Raw genomic sequence first — 21,316 nt, forward strand, 5'->3', positions numbered from 1 at the left:
GAGGAAAATGTTTTCTTTGTGGTTTTTAAGGCTTTTGTGTTAAAGAATATATGACGTCTGAACCACGTGATAGATGACGTCATTATTATTATTTTTCTCCACCAATGTATCCCGAGAAGCCTAGATGATGCTCAATAAATTTCATCATGATCGATGAGGTTTTGTACTTGTAGAATGATGACATCATAATGGAGGTACCTTTGACATCATCATTAACATATGTTATTCCCCATGGAGAGTTCTTTACAATGAGCCATGTTTCAATTTTTCTATGCAGTGCTTTCGGAGATATAGATGTGCAATCTTTTCGGTTTTTCCAAGATGGCGCCCATACCACGTGACCTATGACATCATAATTATCATGAAGAAATGTATACGATGAAAAAGCACCTATGATGAAAATTTTCTGTCATTCGGACCAACGTTTGCAGAGGAAAGCATATTTATTGTGTGCAGACAAACAGTCAGACAGACAGACAGACAAATGAAAAATCACTCATAGAGCGACACTTGGAAAAACAGAACAAAGTATAATGGCACTCAGTAGAGAATACTTTTGACCTAACAAAGAATTGGTGGTTGAATTCTGTGACTTGATATGCAAATCGTCTTCAAAATTTAAGGTAATCAGAAAAAAATTGACAATTTTAGAAATTTGGCCTATGTTGACCTTTTGGCCTATATTGACCTTTTGGCCTATGTTGACTTCAAAAATAGTTGGTGGTTGGTTTCATTAAGCTCATATGCAAATCCTATTCAAATTTCAAGTCAATCGGATGAAAATTGAGGATTTTAGATTTGGACAATAGTTGTTGACCTTTGGCCTATGTTGACCTTATGACCCATGTTGTTCTCAAAAACAGTTGGTGGTTGAATTCAGTTTGCTGACATGAAAATCCTTTTGAAATTTCACGTCAACCGAACAGGATTTTGTCGGACCATCAACTCTTCCATTAGGTGAAGTCTCGTGAAGTTCCGTTTGAAATTGTGACCTATGGGCAAGTATAAGTTATTGGACAGACAGACAAACACACACACACCCCTCCCCCCCCCCCCACCCCCCCTCCACACACACAAGTAGATGATAAATGTTGTTTCTGGGACACTTCCATTTAACATGGGAAATCCATATCTAATGTCGTTTACCCCCCTGTCTTTTTTCAAAAACAATAAACACCTCTATTTCTCCCCCTATGTCCTTCTCCCCCTATGAACCTATAATCCTTCTCACCTTATGAACCTATAATCCTTCTCACCTAATGAACCTATGATTTTTCTTCCTTTATGAACCTATGTTCCTTCTCCCCCTATGAACCTATCCCTTTCTCACCTTATGAACCTATAATCCTTCACACTTACATGTACATTTTTCTCTCACCATCACTTTTCTTCATTTCCCCTTAACACCTCTATTCCTTCCCCCCTTGGTCTTATGGTACTCTTACTATCAATGATCCCGAGTAGACCACTCAAACATCGATCCTACAAATATTTGTTTATGATCCTAACAATGATCCTAACAACTCAAAAATATTTTAATCTTTTTTACCCAACTCACCAGTATTTAAATTAATTATCTTATTTGTTTTGTGAACTTTTTTACCAGTTGCCTTTTCAATCAGTCTTATTTGATATTTTTCACATTCATTAAGGATGTTATACTTAAACCTCGAACCTTTTTTTAATTAATGAAAGAAATGACATGTTGCTTAACTTTACAAGAAATGACGCGTTGGGAATTTCTCATTGTCTTATTTCCTGTTTCCTCGAAATGTTAAAGCTGAGTTCTGTTCCCGAAAATACATTTTGGACATTATAAAAGTCGTGTTGCCGTGATGTTTTTATCATTACGAACCGAAGAACATGAGCATCAACATGGCTTATTTCACTCTCTACTATGATGAAGAATACTCACCAGGGTAAGTTTCATTCAGAATTAAACGGGTGATGTGAGCTTTGTATGTGATTAATTTAAATTTATATGACTCATGATATATTTTTTTATTACAGCAATATAGGTTTTCAAAATGACCTGGTCTTGGCAGAGTTTCAAGTTGTTCCACAAGAGGTTTACAACGAATTGAACACGGGTTGGAACAAATTAAATGTTTCACCGTTCTTAGAAGATAACCACCATCGGAGTTTGTCTCAGGTAATTCATTATTCATTTCTCTGATTGGCACCATTAAACGGGAGCTGACATTTATTTATTCATTGTGTATCTTTTGTGTATTGTGTATCATTGTGTATACATACAATGTATCTTTTAGGAGAAATTATTAACGTTTTTTCTTTCTTTCTTTTCTAACAGAATACAACACCTGTTGAGATCGATGACCACACCTATGAGTGTGATACCCTAAATTTTTATCTCGACAGGATTGACACCAAACTCAACTTTTTAGAGGTATGTGTATGTGTGTATGTGTGTATGTGTGTATGTATGTATGTGTGTATGTATGTATGTGTGTATGTATGTATGTGTGTGTATGTATGTGTATGTGTGTATGTGTGTGTATGTGTGTATGTATGTATGTATGTATGTGTGTATGTGTGTATGTATGTATGTGTGTGTGTGTGTATGTATGTATGTGTGTATGTGTGTATGTGTGTATGTGTGTATGTGTGTATGTATGTATGTGTGTATGTATGTATGTGTGTATGTATGTATGTGTGTGTATGTATGTGTATGTGTGTATGTGTGTATGTATGTATGTATGTATGTGTGTATGTGTGTATGTGTGTATGTATGTATGTGTGTGTGTGTGTATGTGTATGTATGTGTATGTGTGTGGGGTACACCGTTTAGAATGGGTACACCATAAATATATCATTCATATTTTTCTCTCCCCCCTTGTCTCAAACAGAAAGAAATACAAGACCTAAAGAAGACATCTGGAGAAACTACCTTTGAATTGAGCGAGGGAGAAATTGATGAATTGTGCTGGGAAGAAGTTTAATGTGTAATACCTCAAGGAAAATGTTTTAGTAATATGAAGATTTTAATGTTTTCACTATTATTTATACATATGTTTTGTTTACAATTATTTAATTATTAATTACAAAAATAGAATAAAGGAGGAGGGAATGGGGAGGTGCACCCCTGCCAAAGACCCTTCACCCCCCTCATCCCACCCCTCCCCTCCCCTTGTGTGTGGGGAAGGTGGGGGTGGGATGAGGGGGGAGAAGGGTCAAGGGTGGGGGTGCATGGAGGGTGGGGGATGATGAGTGTGGTCTGTGTGGGCGGGGTCTGTGTGGGCGGGGTCTGTGTGGGCGTGGCTTATGATTTTTTATTTATTTAATTTTTTGTTTTTTTATTACCACTAATTAAATTAGCTAATCTGGGTGGGGTGAACAGAAATGTTGTTTAATGAATTATTAGCTTTGTTTTTTGTAATTCTTGTGAATAAAATGTCCCTAATATTTCTTCCCCATTCATATCATTTAATTTGTAAGTCCAAGGGACTGTATCCATTACATCAATGATTTTAAATAATTCACGAGTCCATTTTTGTGTATAACCTTTTTCAAAATGGCTTTTCCATTTGTATATTCTTACAATATCACCAACTTTGAACTTGGGCTTTCTCAAATTAATCTGCTTTTCATATTCTAATTTTGTAAATGTTTCTGATGGTTTTGATTTTGTTGATGAATGAACTGTATTATTGTAATTATCGACAATATTCTGGATTAAATACACCCATTGTTGAGAATCGAGTTGTGTGAATCATTTATATAAATTTTCTTTTAAAGTACGATTAAAACGCTCAATAACAACTGCCTTTCCTTCATTAAAGGTGCTGTATAATTTAATATCCTCCCCCTTAAGAAATTTCATAAATATTTTGTTATAGAACTCTGTTCCCTCATCAGTCCATAACTTCTTTGGTTTTCTATGACTTTTATTAAATATTTGTTGGAAGGCTAACATTAAAGTATCACCCTTTTTATTTTTTAAGGGAACAACCCAAGCAAATCTACTCCTCAAATCAATAACGGTTAAAGCATACCTGTATCCCTTATCATTATTTAGTTCGATTAAATCAGCAGACCATATGTGGTCAGTGTCTTTGGAATAAACCTTCCTTCTTTTAAACTTGGTGATTATAGGTTTGTGTAATTCTTCAGCCAAAAGCTCCTCAGTCTTGATGACATCATTAGAGCCTAATAGTTTTTTGAGGAATAACCAAGACCAAGTTTCAATTTAGCATTTATCAAATTTCTCACAATAAACCTATCAACTTTCTCTCTCAACGTTGGATTTTGTATCAAAGACAAATTATACAACATTTCTCTGTCGGCTTTATGTTTTTCAGTCAACGTAGTGGTTTTCCCATAAGCAATATCATGCTTCATACACACTTCGTCAACCCTATTTGTAGGTTTAGACCAAGGTTTAGGATTGTTAGCCTCATCTAATCTTTTATCCAGGTTTGTTCCTGGACCACAGAAAGAATACCCTGGAAGGTGTAATTCCCCTGGAATTCCAGTTGTTGTAAATTTACTTCCTGAGAGAAACTTTTGTATGTCTCCTCCACTTTTAGGAGAGATGAATTGGCACTTTTTAGAGCCACACACTTGACATATTCCTTTTTGATAAACTCTATTATTTTTAGCTTTAACATAAGAGATATTTTTAGATTTAGTTTTCTTTTTACATTTGAGACAATAACTCATATTTATTTATCAGAAAAATTCCGACAGAGTATCAAAACCTTTTTGGTTTTTAACATATACATTTCAATCTTTATTTTTAAAACATAAAGAATCCTAAGGAATGCCTTCACTCTCTCCTCCATTTATTTACAAATAAAACTAACTAAAGTCAATATCACCAACATCATCAACCACATAATCTTTTCCTTCTTCTTCTTCTTTATCCCCACTTTCTCGTTTAAATCTCCTCCCTGAAAGTGAAGACATTGACGTCGTTATTCTTGAAAATAATATTTCCATTAGACTTTTCATTACTTTATTTTCCTCCTCAGTGCGTTGAGTTTGATTTATTTGCTGTAATACCTTCAATCTTTTATTAATCTCACTGATTTCCATCTTTTTATATTTTTCCTCCTTCTCTCTTTTCTCCCTTTCCTCCCTCTCCTCCTTCTCCTTTTTCGCCCTCTCCTCCTTCTCCTTTTTCTCCCTCTCCTCCTTCTCCTTTTTCTCCCTCTCCTCCTTCTCCTTTTTCTCCCTCTCTTCCTTCTCTCTTTTCTCCCTTTCCTCCCTCTCCTTTTTCTCCCTCTCCTCCTTCTCCCTTTCCTCCTTCTCCTTTTTCTCCCTTTCCTCCTTCTCCTTTTTCTCCCTTTCCTCCTTCTCCTTTTTCTCTCTTTCCTCATTCTCTTCTTCAACTCCTTCCTCATCCCTTGCTACCCTTGAGCTTGAGCCCCAAAGAATATTATACATATACTCATCTGGATTTTGAGATATTCTTGTATCTATAATTATTTTTCTCATAATAGGATACCAATAAGATTTGTTGACGATTTCTAAAAGAGTTTTATATTTCATAACTTTGAGAAGTTCATTTTTATTTAATATTTTAAACAAGTCTCTATTTGTGGGTTTAGCAATATCAGTATAAGGCCAGTTTTTTATGACAAAATTTCCATGTATATGCTCCAAATCATAAGGTATGTAATACCGAGCACCCTTTTCTTGTAGGTATCCCTGAATACAAAAATTATAATTCTCTTGTAGTCTTCTTCCTGCCATTTATGTATCAGAAATATATGTGAGATTAATATTATGACAGGTAATACCACCCCATCTTCCCACTACCAAATCGGTTTGTATTCCTCGGCTTTCTATCCTTATCTCATTATCTTCCTTCTTTGTCATGCTAACCATCGCTATACTATCATATATTTTTCTTTTCTTAAAACCATGTATTTGTTGTTTATTAATTGTACTTCCACATAAATCCTTATCCTCACCAAGTGGATAATATTCTTCTTTACGAGACTGATTCAAATCATGTAGGTCTTCTATGTTTATTGAAAAAGACCAATTATACCCTAAATCAGGCATATCATACCCCCATTTATTAATTCGCATATTAACTATATGTCCTTCTTTATAAAATTAAATTGTAAGCAGGTAGTAAAATTCAATGAGGAAAGGTGTATGGTCAGTATAACCAGGTGTTGTGGTTGTAAATTTTACTTGTTTAACAAAACGTGCTGTTTTCTTTAAAAATATATATTGTGATAAATCACTAAATCTAATTAAGTCATTCGCATCTGTAGGGTTTGGATAATTGATTAATTTATAAGTATTCTTCATATGAATATTTTTACTTACACTATATTTTTGTCGTTCAGCCTGTGCCTTTGTATAATAATTAGATAAATCAATATCCTGAGAGGATTTTCCAAAGATAGAACCATCTTTCCTGGACCATCTTTCCTGTCTTTCCTGGAAGTCCTGGCAGTGTCCATATGTTTTATACCTCTCCCACTGCCCCCTTCCCACGCCCCCCCCCCCCAAAGCCCTCGCCCTCTCTCAGATCTCTCGATGTCTCCATGTCTCTCGGTCCCTGCTCTCAAATGTTGTGTTTGTGTCCTTCCCCCTCTCTCCCCATCTTGTCTACCGCTCCCTATGTTATATGTTTTATGTGTCGGTTTGTCTTTCTGTGTGATTAATGTTCGCTCTTTCACGAGCCTCGATATTGTATACAAAAAAAAAAAAAACCATCTTTTCCAACATAAGTCATTTATATTAGATTTAAAATGATATCATAAAAATTTTCATTATTGTTGAGTTGAAATAATACATATAAACATAATTGACCACAACATTTCGAATTAATTTCTTGAACTTGAAATGTTTGATAAACACCATTCTGTAAGAATTGTATTACTTCAACAGGTGGTGGCATACCATAACTATCAAAATAATATTTATCCTGACTATTATGAATACAAACCCAATGAGAACCATTCTGTGTGTCTAAATTCATAATAATGTTCTTTGTATTCTTATTTATATGTATTAATTCATCTCTCATACAAATAACCACATTATCAATTTTTAGTGTTTTACAATACTTAGCTAGTTCTATATTTGACGTTGTATTCTTTCCAAATTGTTTAAACCATTTATCCATTTATTTATGAGAAAGATACAATCCATTACCCCGTTTAGTTAGTTTAACACCCGCTTGAGCGATAGAGGAAAGCATATCTCCAACCAACAATCTAGCTTTATCAGGTAGACTTGCAAGTTTTTGAGCAAAATCTACAATTACACCACTTCCACTAATTTGTTTCTCCAAATCCTTGTTATGTCTTTCCAATTCTTTTTGAGCTTTTAGTTGTGCCTTCCTTTCGTTAGCAGTTTTTACCGCTGCTGAAATACCACCAGTCAATGCTCCCGCCGCACTTAAACCAGCAAATAAAGGAATTAGAAACGGGAGAAATCCTCCTCTTGACTCGTCTATTGAATATTTCTTTAACATCGGTTTTGTCATTTTAATTTTAAGTGAACCAGTATCATTTAGTGTTTTTACTTGTGTGTGTGAGTAAAACATCAATTCTTACAGCTCCTTTTCTTTGAATTGTATTAACATTAATAATACAAGGCTTTTGATTTTGAATACAAGATGTTAATTTATTAAGATTGATTTGATTAACATATACCCCTACCATTTATTTATGAGAAAAAAACCTATGTGATATTTATCATAACACCATTATCTGTATTAATCTGTAATTCTGTTTCTTCCAAAAGCAAACAATATGCATTAACCTCTTCACTCTCCCCTCTTTCAATGTATAGAGAAGTATCCACTCTATTAGACTTTATAGTTTCTTTTTGAGAACTCAGGTCAATTGTGTAGATCATATAAAGTTTTTGAAAGACAACCATATCCAAAATAGGGTCATTATTACCATTACTTTCACACACCTTTTGGTAGGACTTGTAGGCTTCCGCATAATCATTTTTTTCCCAATCAATTTCCAATCTATCTCGCGGATAAAATGTGCCATCAAGAGAAACCCGAAGTTGTTTCACCTTAGCATTATCACTCAGCGCATTATTCTTATCAGTGCCTTCATCTCCATCTGGTTTCTTAAAAATGAGCCATAGGTATCGTGGCTTTCCTTGAAGAACACCTAAATTCCAAGTGTAGGTAGTGTGTTCCAGTTTAACGTGTTGACATCTTCTTTTAAGGTATGATACATTTAGTGGTTTCTTTGAGTTAAGTCTTCTATTTAACATCTCTTCCGTTTTAAGATTAGGAGTATATTCACTAATATACCAACACAAATCATTAATAACAAATTTATTATTATCACCAAAAGCATTTTGAGCCCCAAAAAGCAATCTATTTACATTATCATTCCTTTGTAGTTGAAATCTAATTTTAAGCCCATGCAAAACTTTATCATAATCACAAAATCCAAATATACCTTTAAGAGGTACTGCTACGGTAAAACTATTCTCTGCTTTTGTTTCATCATTATACATTGACTTCCTTTGACTATAACCGGGGTCAGCATTTGTTCCCGTTGACATATCAGGAATAAAACCTTCAACAGCTCCCTTACCCATTCTATCACTAAACGAATATAGTGTAAATTTCATCATTTCAGATGTAGCAGAGACATAATCAACTGCTTCAACCTCTTGTGTTCCAATATACAGGCAGACACTGTCAAACATTTTCCAGAAGAAATCATTTACGAGTGTAGCATTAGTATTATTCGCAGCCTTAGTGAATTTAAATTTACACAGCAAGAAACTATCAGCTATATTCAAGTAAGTTTGTCGATTATTTATTTCAAAACTTTTTGTTCCGTTTGAATTCCAGTCTGTCCTGTTATAGCATTTACCTTAAAATAGTCTTCCTTTTTAGTGGAGTTTGAAATGATAATCGTATCATCCAAATCATAGATACTATCAATCGCTTCCATACTTGTATTTATATAGCATTAAAATTGTTGAAACCCTGACCCAAGTATTTTAATGATTTTTTGTCGTTCTTGTGAAGATAGTTGAGTTTTACCTTTTTTATTTCTTTGATTGCTTGTAATTTATGAGACTCCTTTTGAGCAGCTTTTATACTCTTTATAGCACCCGCAACTGAGCCCATGGCAGAAGCAGTTGAACCAATTAGGTCTATATGTTTAAGAATGGTTGAACCAATACCCATAAGAGTATCAATTATCCCATCTCCTTTATTTCGAAATTGATGACCCACACCCCGTTGTCTCTTTGGTTTATAGTATCCTTTACCCACATACCTTGTATCGTATGGTGAAAGGAACATCCCATTCCTGTAATTACTTTATATTTTCCCAACTCGTGTTTTCTCACAATAACCATTATTTATTTATTGAAAAACTTCACGTAGGTGAATTCTGATGGATATAATTTCTTCATTAAAGGAGATCATACGATTATCTTGATCGGTTATCCTAAAATTTACTCTGTATATGGTTTTTCCTGACACAGGTAAATAGACAAGATTTTTTGGTTCCATATTGAATTTATAACCAATCGGTGTTGAGTATGCGCTGAATGAAAATATTGTATTTGTTCTTATTCCATCGTTATAAGCACCATCAATCAAATCACAATGAATTAATACTGAATTTATACCGGAGGATATTTGAATGACATTATCACTGTAAAACGTCCCGTTAGTTTCAATCTTTTTTGAAGAGAAACCCAATAGCTCTCTGAACGAATCTTCAATCATGAAATCAACTTTATAATTATTTTTAAGTTTAATAGTTGATTTTGAAGTGTGTTTTTGAATATCTATTACAATATTTTTTGGTTCATCACCTTTTTCTTTCATAAGGCGAGAGACTTCTGAAGATATATGAGAAATCTCGTAAGCTCCAGGTGAAACGGTTATAGTTTTATATCCACTTCCTGGATTATAACTAAACTTGTTGTTTTTCTCTGTGATATTAAAAAGGGTATTTTAAGTTTCCATTGACAACAAAGAAGCCTCATATGAGGTAAGGGGGTCAAGTTGTAGTGGGTAAGGGAATGAAGCTGTGTAATCGCTCGTTGTGAAATTAAAACTAAGAATTGTGCTTCTCATCTTATTTAATATCTAATAAAATATCTTTGTGTTGACATTTATTAATTATTTTCATATTCATAAACTGATCTAAAATGGCTGAGGATTCATTAAAACAATTGTTGTTTCCAGCCTTCTTACTACCTAACAACAATAATAGCCTATTAACTAATTGTGATGGGTCATTTGGAAGAAAACTAACACCTGAACCAAGCTCACTTAAAGCATCAATAATATGTTTCTCCTTCTCATTCTTCTTACTTTTACCAGCAACAGAAACTCCATAATCAAGTGCATTTAGCAACTCAATATATACCCTATCTTCCTCTCTTTCCATATCAAGTGGTTCCTCAAAATATTTTGAACCGCTGAATCCGGGGTTTGTTGGAAGAAACATTAATCTTGGAGTTAATTTAACATTTGGTTGAGGAGAACTCAAGAACATCAATTCATCATTAAATATCAATACCTTTTCTTCCACAAGATGGAACACTGCTGGTTCTTCTGTTGGAATGAGACCTGCTCTGGTTTTTGAATCTGCCAAATATTCATTGTTTTGAAGAGCTTCCACTACATAATTAGGGGGTTGATTTACCTCCTCAAGTTTCTGAAATAATTCTTCATCATTATATTCTAATTTTCCAAGTTCTTGTTTTGTTATCTGACTAAAATCTTTGAGCATTTGAAGTTTTTTTGGAGTAAATTATACCGTGGGAACTGTAGGGTGTTGAGTTTTTAAAAGCGGTTTAAAAGATTTCTCTTGTTTTCTTTCAAAGGCTTCTTCACCAGTTAGTTTCTGTCTCCGTTTCTTCTTTATCTCTTCCTGTTGTTTTACAACTTTTGAAACCAACTCTTGATGTTCTTTAAACTTTCTTGCTCTTTCTCCGGTATTCATTTAGTATTGAAAAATATCATTTAATGAATTGTAAAGGTCAATGGGAAAATTTTCCTTTTCTTCATCATTATAGTAAATGTGTTGAAATAAATCCTTTTCTTTAAATATTTCATCAAATTCTTTATTGGTATTAATACGAGTTGTTATTTCTTCTTCACTAATACTTGTATCTCTGCTTTTCATACGTTTGCGTTGAGTCTCCTCATCGATATCAAAACCGAATGATAAAATCTTAACTCCATCACCACACAATTGTTTAATAAATTTGTCTCATTCCTTCAGGATTAGTTTCTAAAATCCCAAGACCATTAGATTTCACTTTATTTAACTCACTCTTACAATGTGAATATTTTGTAGAACCAAGAGAGACCTCCTCAAATATTTGACCTTCGTTCCTCAATCGCATATGTTCCTCCATTGAAATGTAGAAATAATCTTTCCCTTCTACTTCTCCTGGTCGCTTTGCTCTGGTTGTAGTACTCACAAAACCAATCATAGGGTGTTTTTAAAAAAAACTTACAATCTTTTCATTTTTACTATTCAAGAGTTTAGATTTATGAAAGTTCTTTCCTGAAGCAGATTTACCCACAAGATTAATAATAATAGTTATCATTTATATATGTAATTATGTTTAAAATAAAAATGCATCCTTTAATATCTCATCTTGTTTCACAACAATATATTTATATTTTCCAATCGTGTGTTTCATATAATTTTCAAATTCTTTTTTACTACATAACGTAGAGCAATTATCTCTCCAAAAATTATTTACATCTATTGAATTTAACTTAAATAAAATAAAAGTATTGGCATTGTTTCTTATTGAGCGTCGAGGAAGTTGAAAATATGATTGACTAAGATAAATACAATTACAAGAAGAATGTCTCCCTCTTGTATAGTAGCTGTCCATTACTGTTTGGTTTCTCTCATTAACACAATCATCAAAGATAACGAGGTTCTTTTTTGATTTATCTAAATCTTGAGGTGAAGGTATATCATCCGTATTATCACTGAGAATACAAGTTATGGGTTTTGGTTTCGATTTTGATTTCTGTGTATCACAAAATAATTGTATTATATCTTCAATATTATAATCATTTAGTTTGTTTTGAAGTTTAAATAAACCGATAATGTCTTCCTTTTTAAGACCCGCATTAAAACCATGTGAGAGTAGTTGATACTCGGGTTGAAAACTTGACTTTGTAAAAATTATTAAATTATCATAATCTAAAAAATTAGGACCAAGGAGCATCTTTAAAAGTAAACAGGTTTTTCCACATCCGCTTGAACCAACTATTAGACATCTCAATGAATTTGGAATGTTTTTATGGTTATTAAATTTTATCTTATTTTCCCAAACGCGTAAAAAATCATTCATTTATATATTTGGAAAACAAGTCATCTAACTTTTTTTGAGCTATTTTAGAAACTCTATATTTTATCCTGAGTTCAGGTTTAATTTCAAAATAATTCATTATTTTATTTATATAGTATCTTGTATTAACATTTCCATTAAAATTATTTTGAATAATAAATATCATTAAACCCTTATACATTTCCTCAATACAAATAGTCTCTTCCCTTGAAAGAAATGGTGTATTATCATCACAATACTTAACATTCACCTCTCTTATTAATCTTGTAAAGTAATTCATTTTTGGTTCTAATTTAAAAGTTATATATATTTTTTATTTTTTTATTATCATTAATTAAAATTAAATCACAGAAAATACATTGTTTATATGAACCCTCATTATTAAGCCCTATTCTATCACAAGCCGGACAATTCTCTAATTTATCATATGGAGAGTCTGGAAATTCTAAATATCCTTCAGAACTTATCATATTTATATAGTAAATTTTTACTTAAACTAAACGCAAGTTTATTCATTAATAAATACAATGTTTCAAAGCACAAAAGACAAATTTCAATCAATCTCTACTTCGGTGGAAGATATAGAAAAATATGTCAAAGATGTTAAATTGAACAAAGATAAATATGGAATTTTTTGGGTAAAACCAGTTATGGAAAATAACATGAGCCCCTCTATTTCATTTAAAGGAAGAGCTCTAACTATACCTGGAAAGACATCCATTAAAGTAAATCTAACAAAAGTTTCTCCTCTTCTCCTGGCAATTTATTCAAAGCTTGAAAAAGTGATCGATCGCGATACTTTGAAAAAGAATGATAAGACCATCAACAATACTCGTGGAGAAATTTGTATTTACTTTAATAATCCAAAGGGTGTAGATCTAAGTAAAATGAATGATGTTAATATTTCTGGTGAAATGTCATTTCGTTCTATGATAGTTAGAGATTATTTAAAGATAACTTTTGATATTAAAAATGGAGAGATTGAATCTGTTAATGAAAGAAAGTATATAGATATTGATGGGAATATTTTTCCTGCTAATTAAATATGAGTCATTACAGCAGTGAAGATTTTACTATTTTATTGAACTCGGACGAAAGTGATGATAGTATTTCATTGAACTCGGATGATGGTGATGATAGTATTTCATTGAACTCAGATGATAGTTATGATACTAATAGTTTGTGTTCAAATGATAGTTATGAGAGTAGCTTTATTGATGACTCTGAGTATGATTCTGAGTATTCATGTGATAGTTATGACTCAGATGATTCTGAGTGAAAAAGTGTTTTAGTTTAAGTATAGTTTCATATATAAAAAGCCTGTAAAAAGGCACTTTCTTCTATAAGTGTTTTACTTTAAGCACAGTTTCATCTTTAAAAAAGCCTCTAAAAAGGTGTTTTACTTTAAGTATAATTTTGCTCTATAAATATGATCAAAGCAACGTATTGCGACGTTTGTGAACAAGAATATATACAATACAAAAGACACCTTAAAACTAACAAACACACATTTAATCTACTTCACCTACTATCTCCTATTCAGAAGGAAACAAAACACTGTTCTGCCTGTAATAAAAATATCCTCAAGAAAGGCTTCGAAATACATCTTAAAACAAATCAACATTTATCAAATTTTATCACAACTAAATACTCTGATGGTGCATTCAAAGGACATATTAAAATAAGAGTCTTTAACTTCAAACCTCCTGAACCAGAGTCTATAGTTGATGCTGTAGAAATAGTTAAACCCGCTGTTCAAACGTTGATTGAAAAAACACTAAAAGAAATGAAACCACTTAAATTTTATATGGGAGTAAAATTAGAAATGACAAAGGACGAAGGAGTTATAGATACACCATACATGAGAACTGAGCCACACTTTATATCTTCATATCAAGATTTTAAAACATCAGGAGTCTACGATGAACTTATTAAACAAGAGCAAGATGTGGATAATTCAATCGTAGGAAGTGGATTCAATATAGGAAAAATTATTTACATAGACATTCATATTCTTAAATCAGATCCTCTAAAAGCTTCTTCTTACATTGATTTACCCAGTGTTATCAAAAATAGAAAAGCAGTTATCAATATCAAAAATAAAGACAATAAATGTTTTCTCTGGTCTATTCTAGCACACTTACATCCTCCACATTTTCATGATGAAAGAGTATCTCATTATAAAAAATATGAGAATACATTAAATACGAAAGATCTAAAGTTTCCTATGGCTTTAAATGATATTCCTAAATTTGAAAAGATGAATAATTTATCAGTTAATGTTTATGGTCCAACAGAAACAAACAGCATTCAGGTTTTAAAGCTTTCTGACAATTGTAAACAAACTCATATTAATCTTCTATATTTTAATTCAGAGGAAAATTCACATTATACATACATCAAAGATATTGCTAAATTAATAAAACCACAAGTATGTAAAAGAACAAATAAAATATATATTTGTTTGCGTTGTCTTAACTTCTTCCATACACAAGAAAGATTAGATAAACATTCAAATTATTGTGGTGAACATAAATCAACGGTAATCAATATGCCTAAAGAAGGCTCAAAGATCACATTCAAAGATGAAAAGAAAAAGATCAAACATCCATGTGTTATATATGCTGATTTTGAAAGTATTCTAGAAAAAATAGATACTGCTTCTCCAGATCCAAAAGGATCATACACAAATAAATATCAAAAACATACTCCTTGCGGTTTTTGTTATAATATCAAATCATCTGTTTGTGATAAATATAACAAGTTAGAGGAGTATAGAGGCTCAAATACCCCAGAGGAGTTTGTGAAACGACTAGAAAAAGACTGTGTCCAATTAACCAAGATAATGAGAGAAACCAATAAACCAATGTCCTTGACGAGTGAACAGAAAAGGGAATTTAGAAAAAACAATGTTTGTCATATTTGTGAGGAAAAAATTGGTGAAGGTCTAAAGGTTAGAGATCATTGTCATCTCACTGGTAAATGTAGAGGTCCGGCTCATCAAAGTTGTAATATTAATTATAAACTCCCCTCTTTCATTCCTGTCTTTCTTCATAACAACGCTCATTATGATACGCATCTATTTATTAATGAACTTTCAAAGACATCTGGACACATTTCAGCAATTCCTAACACGGATCAGAAATACATTTCATTCACAAAAACAATTCACACATCTCCTATTACTCATATCAGATTTCTTGATACATTTAAATTCATAGCAAGTCCATTGGCTAACTTGGTTCAAAATCTAAAAGAGTTTCCATGTCTTTCAGAGTATTTTTCAGATAAAGATTTTCTAACACAAAAGGGAATTTACCCCTATGACTATATGGACTCATTTGAGAGATTCAATGAAACACAACTTCCTTCAAAATAAAATTTCTATAACAAATTAAACAACAGTCATATATCTGATAAAGATTATGTACACGCACAAAATGTTTGGGAAAAATATAACATCAAGAATCTTGGCGAGTATCACGATTTGTATCTCAAAACTGATGTGCTTTTATTGGCCGATGTATTTGAAGCCTTTAGATCTGTTTGTCGCACTGGATATGGATTGGATCCTGCTCACTACTACACAGCACCTGGATTGGCTTGGAGTGCGATGTTGAAAATGACAAAACAAGCTTTGGATTTGATAACCGATGTTGATATGCTGATGATTGAAAAGGCAAAAAGAGGTGGAATTTCACAAGTCTGCTCGAGTAGATACGCAAAAGCAAATAACAAATATCTTCCAAATTATGATTCAACGAAAGAGAGTTCTTACTTGATGTACTATGACGCGAACAACCTGTATGGCTGGGCAATGTCTCAGGCTCTTCCTTATGGAAAACTTAGATGGGTAAAGGAAAAAGACTACAAAAAGGTTTTACAAGATGTATGTATCTCTACACAAAAAGAATTGGATGAAGAAAAAGTTGGTTATTATTTTGAAGTTGATTTGAAATATCCAGAGGAACTCCATAACCTACACAAAGATCTCCCATTTGCTTGTGAGAAAGAAAGTCCAAAGAAAGAATGGTTGAGTGATTATCAACGATCGTTTGATATAGGTGAATCAACAGAAAAATTACTTACTACATTATATAACAAGAAAAATTATGTTCTACACCAAAGAAATTTGCGACAATATTTATCAAAAGGTCTAAGAGTAGAGAAGATCCATAGGGTTCTAAAGTTCAATCAAAGTCATTGGTTAAAGGGGTACATTGATTTTAATACACAAAGAAGAACAGAGTCAAAAACAGATTTTGAGAAAGACTTTTATAAATTGATGAATAATGTGGTCTTTGGTAAGACTATGGAGAATGTGAGGAAAAGACAAAATATCAGACTATCAACATCTTGGGAACAAGCATCAAAATTAATTAATAGACCGAGTTTTACTCGAGCTGAGGTCTTTACTGAGAACTTTTGTGCGATCCATTTGATTAAAGAGAGTATTGAAATGGACAACCCTATTTATATTGGAACATCAATTCTTGATTTATCAAAGTCATTAATGTATGATTACTTTTATAATAATTTAAGGAAGAAATATCAAAATGATGTTAATCTACTTTATATGGATACAGATAGTTTTATTTTGAAAATTAATACCAACGATGTTTATTCAGACATGAAAAGAGACATTAATATCTATGACACGAGTAATTACAGTCCAGAGAGTGAGTTGTTCTCTTCTAAAAATATAAAGGTGATTGGAAAGTTCAAGGATGAATTAGGAGGAAATGTTATGAGTGAATTTGTGGGATTGAGGTCAAAGGCTTATGCTTATAAATACATTGTGAATAACGTTGAAAAGACTGATAAGAAGTTAAAAGGTGTAAAGAAAAACGTTATTAAAGAAACAATAAACTTTAAGGATTATTATAACTGTTTAACAACAAAGAAAGAAGAGTTTAGAAAGATTAATGGAATAAGAAGTTATAAACATCAATTATATTCAGAAGAGATAAATAAGAAAGCATTGGGGGCTTTTGATGATAAGAGGTTTATTTTAGAAAATGGAATTGATAGTCTCCCTTATGGTTATATAAGTATATAAGTGATAAGATATATATAAGTGATAAGATATACATAAGTGATAAGATATATATAAGTGATAAGATATATAAGTGATAAAATATATATAAGTGATAAAATATATATAAGTGATAAGATATATAAGTGATAAAATATATATAAGTGATAAAATATATATAAGTGATAAGATATATATAAGTGATAAGTTAAAAAGGGGGGTTGGGGATTTTAACGGGCTACCGCCGCCTTTTTTACTGTTATATAAATGATAGAACCAAGTATCAACCAGACTAAAGAGTGGAGGTGTAATCAACCTTGGTATATAAATGGAAAACATAATGAATGTGAAAAATATCAAATAGGTATAATTGAAAAGGCAACTGGTAAAAAAGTTCACAAAACAAATAAGAGAATTAATTTAAATACCGGTGAGTTGGGTAAAAAAGATAAAAATATTTTTGAGTGGACGGAAAACTTTGATGGTTGTCAGGAAAATATATACTTTAATTTTAAAATGGTATGTGGGAGAGGAGGCGCTCAGACAAGAACATTGAGGGAGGTTTATCATTTTATTTTAGCTCAGTTAAAATATCTTGATAAAGAACCAAACTCAAACATATTTTTTGTTAATGTATTAGACGGTGAGGAGAGTTGTAGGAGAATTAAATTATTTCCCACACATAAACAAATATTTGTAGGGTCGATGTTTGAGTGGTCTACTCGGGATCATTGATAGTAAGAGTACCATAAGACCAAGGGGGGAAGGAATAGAGGTGTTAAGGGGAAATGAAGAAGAGTGATGGTGAGAGAAAAATGTACATGTAAGTGTGAAGGATTATAGGTTCATAAGGTGAGAAAGGGATAGGTTCATAGGGGGAGAAGGAACATAGGTTCATAAAGGAAGAAAAATCATAGGTTCATAAGGTGAGAAGGATTATAGATTCATAAGGTGAGAAGGATTATAGGTTCATAGGGGGAGAAGGAACATAGGGGGAGAAATAGAGGTGTTTATGGTTTTTGAAAAAAGACAGGGGGGTAAACGACATTAGATAGGGATTTCCCATGTTAAATGGAAGTGTCCCAGAAACAACATTTATCATCTACTCACACACATATATGTATATATTATATGTATATACACACATATACAAACACACACACACACACACACACAAACACACACACACATACCCCCCCCCCCTCCACACACACACTCAAACACACACACCCAACACACATACCCCCCCCCCCTCAACACACACACACACACACACCGGAGTGATCAACATACTTGTCAATTTTTTTTTTTTGCCAAGTAACAAACGGACCCAAATGCAACACCCCTCCTCTGGCCTTTGGACCCTGTTAGACCCTCAAGAGCCCTTATACCTCTGAAACCCCTAACACCCGATAGACCACGTTGGTCGCTTTAGAACCCTAAGAACCTATAGACCCTTTATATCCCTAAGTCAATTAAGACCCCGTTAGACCCTTTAGACCTCCAACTACTGTTGGAACATAAAATTTAAACCTCTTAAGATCCTCTACTAGAGACACATAGACACATTGACCCTTTATACCACAAAGACCCTTTAGACCCATTAAAATATTTTAGATCCCTTAAGACCTTTTAAGATTATATAGACTCCAAAAGACATGTACACCATGAGACCACTTAGACTCATTAAGATCCTATCTACTATTGGAAATACCCTTTAGATATTTAGACCCTTATAGACCATAATAGACCCTTCGGACCACCTGTAGACTGATTAGACCCCTTTCGACGTACACCACACAAACATCAAATAGAGTCTTCTTGCAATATACAGACTACTTTTTCATCAAGTAATGTGCAATCTCCACGACGCGGACCCGGGGTACTCTACAAGGTAGCCGGGGTACTCTACAAGGTAGCCGGGGTACTCTACAAGGTAGCCAGGGTACTCTACAAGGTAGCCGGGGGTACTCTACAAGGTGGACCAGTCACTGAATTGGTTCACCAATCAAAACCTGGAAGGATATTGTTTATTTGCATTTCGCAGGTATCGCGCTATGCAGGAATCTTGTTTGTTTGTTTGTCCACACCTAATGTGCTAATGTAGGCCACAGTCGCCACCTGGTGGAAGCCAGTATTACACGTTATCCTTTTTCAACCGAGTATGTCTATAAAGTACGTACTATGAGGGTGCGAGGATGTCTTTAAAGGATGTACTCTTAAGAATGCGACCACGTCTATAAAGTACGTACTATGAGGGTGCGAGGATGTCTTTAAAGGACGTACTATTAATAATGTGAGTGCATCTATAAAGTACGTACTATATCAGTAAACTACATGGATCTATAAAATACATACGATGGAAACGTGAATCTATCCAATAAAACCCGAAAAGGTGTGTTTGTCCGCTGTAGTCTGTATGAACATACACGTACGTCATCAATGCATCATGTACACAACACACAAACATATCAGAACACATAACAAGCTTCATCGTGCCCACCATGCCGCCCACGCTCTGGCACTAGTCAAATGAATTATTTGATATCTCGAGCCTATACCACGTGACACCTTCAACAACTTATACACACCCCAAAGGAGATGGATGCAGGTTTGTCATGGACCATCCTTAACAATTATCCTCGTCAATCACCGGGCCATCAAAAGGCAGCCACCTTAACCATTAAAGCAACAGCAGGCTTCTGTGCTGAAGGCCAAGTAGGTCAAAACGTGCACCTGGATGTTGCTCCCCTGCGTGAGCTGTCCAAACAAATTAAGGACAGGTAAATCTGGTTTATGGAAAACGGCAGATGATCCCATGGGAATGAGAGGATGGAGCAGTGTGCAGAGTCTGCAAGCAAAGAACGAATCGTTTTTCATTCATTCATTTATTTATTTACATGAAGAACTTTGTGTGATCAACAATTCAGGTTATATTCATCATCAACCCCAAGGTTTCCTTCAACAAAATTGTCACTTTTTGTGTGCAGCTTTAGAACCTCTTTGTTTACCTGTGCTAGAGTTAATTGGTTGGTTATAGTTGTGAAAAGTTTGTAACAAACAGACCATTTTAATGATCTTAGCATGCCCTCTTGTGCTGTCTTTTTTTATATGAAACAAGGACATCAAAGTACAGAAGTAAATAATTGGTGCACCACTACCTGCCCAACTCATTATCTACAATCACAGACATCATGCATAACCACATCACCTGTCCAATGTGACAGCATGTTTATGGGATTGTAGGAATACTATATATGGTGATGGGTGTGGAATAATGGCCTAACACTCAAAACTTGCTGTTTGTTAGAATAAAGTGAAGGTCATAGGGCCTCACCTGGAAACAACACCAGGTGCATATATATATATATATATATATATCATTCCCGATATATATATATATATATATATATATATATATATATGTTGTCGAACCTGGAGCAGAAGCCATGATGTCCATCTTCATGGTCACTGATCTGGTATATCCAGCTTGGGCAGCGATTTGAGCTGAATTGGAAGTGCAGTTGGAAAGCATTGTGAGGTGTGAAATCTTTGTGGTCCACAAAGTACAAACTTGGAAAATCCATCCACAAAATCACAATTATTCGCTCATCATTAAAGAAGCGCAAACTTCTCCGCCTGGATATGGGAGCTGCCATGCTGCTGCACATTAGCATGTAGGGTCTCCTCCTGCACGTTAACATATAGGGTCTCCTGCACATTAGCTTGCAGAGTCTCCTTCTGCACATTAGCCTACAGGGTATCCTTCTGCACATTAGCCTGCAGGGTCTCCTTCTGCACATTAGCCTGCAGGGTTTTCTGCACATTAGCCTCCAGTGTCCTCTCTTGCACATTATTCTACGGGGTCTCCTCCTGCACATTAGCCTGCAAGGTCTCCTGCTGCACATTATCATATGTGGTCTTCTCCTGCACATTAGCCTGTAGGGTCTCCTTCTGCACATTGGCCTGCAT

At 33.7% G+C, this 21,316-nt stretch overlaps 1 long non-coding RNA gene across 1 annotated transcript; it reads left to right on the forward strand.

Moving 5' to 3' along the window:
• Window positions 1-1,817: 1,817 nt before the first annotated feature.
• LOC137422442 (uncharacterized) lies at window positions 1,818-3,075 on the forward strand. Its single transcript, XR_013622614.1, has 3 exons — window positions 1,818-2,152; window positions 2,312-2,407; window positions 2,868-3,075. It is a non-coding gene; the product is annotated as an uncharacterized LOC137422442 (long non-coding RNA).
• The last annotated feature ends 18,241 nt before the right edge of the window (window positions 3,076-21,316 follow it).

Source organism: Myxine glutinosa, chromosome 2 (assembly GCF_964187855.1).
Source record: "Myxine glutinosa chromosome 2, kmMyxGlut1.1, whole genome shotgun sequence".
Classification (NCBI taxonomy): domain Eukaryota; kingdom Metazoa; phylum Chordata; class Myxini; order Myxiniformes; family Myxinidae; genus Myxine; species Myxine glutinosa.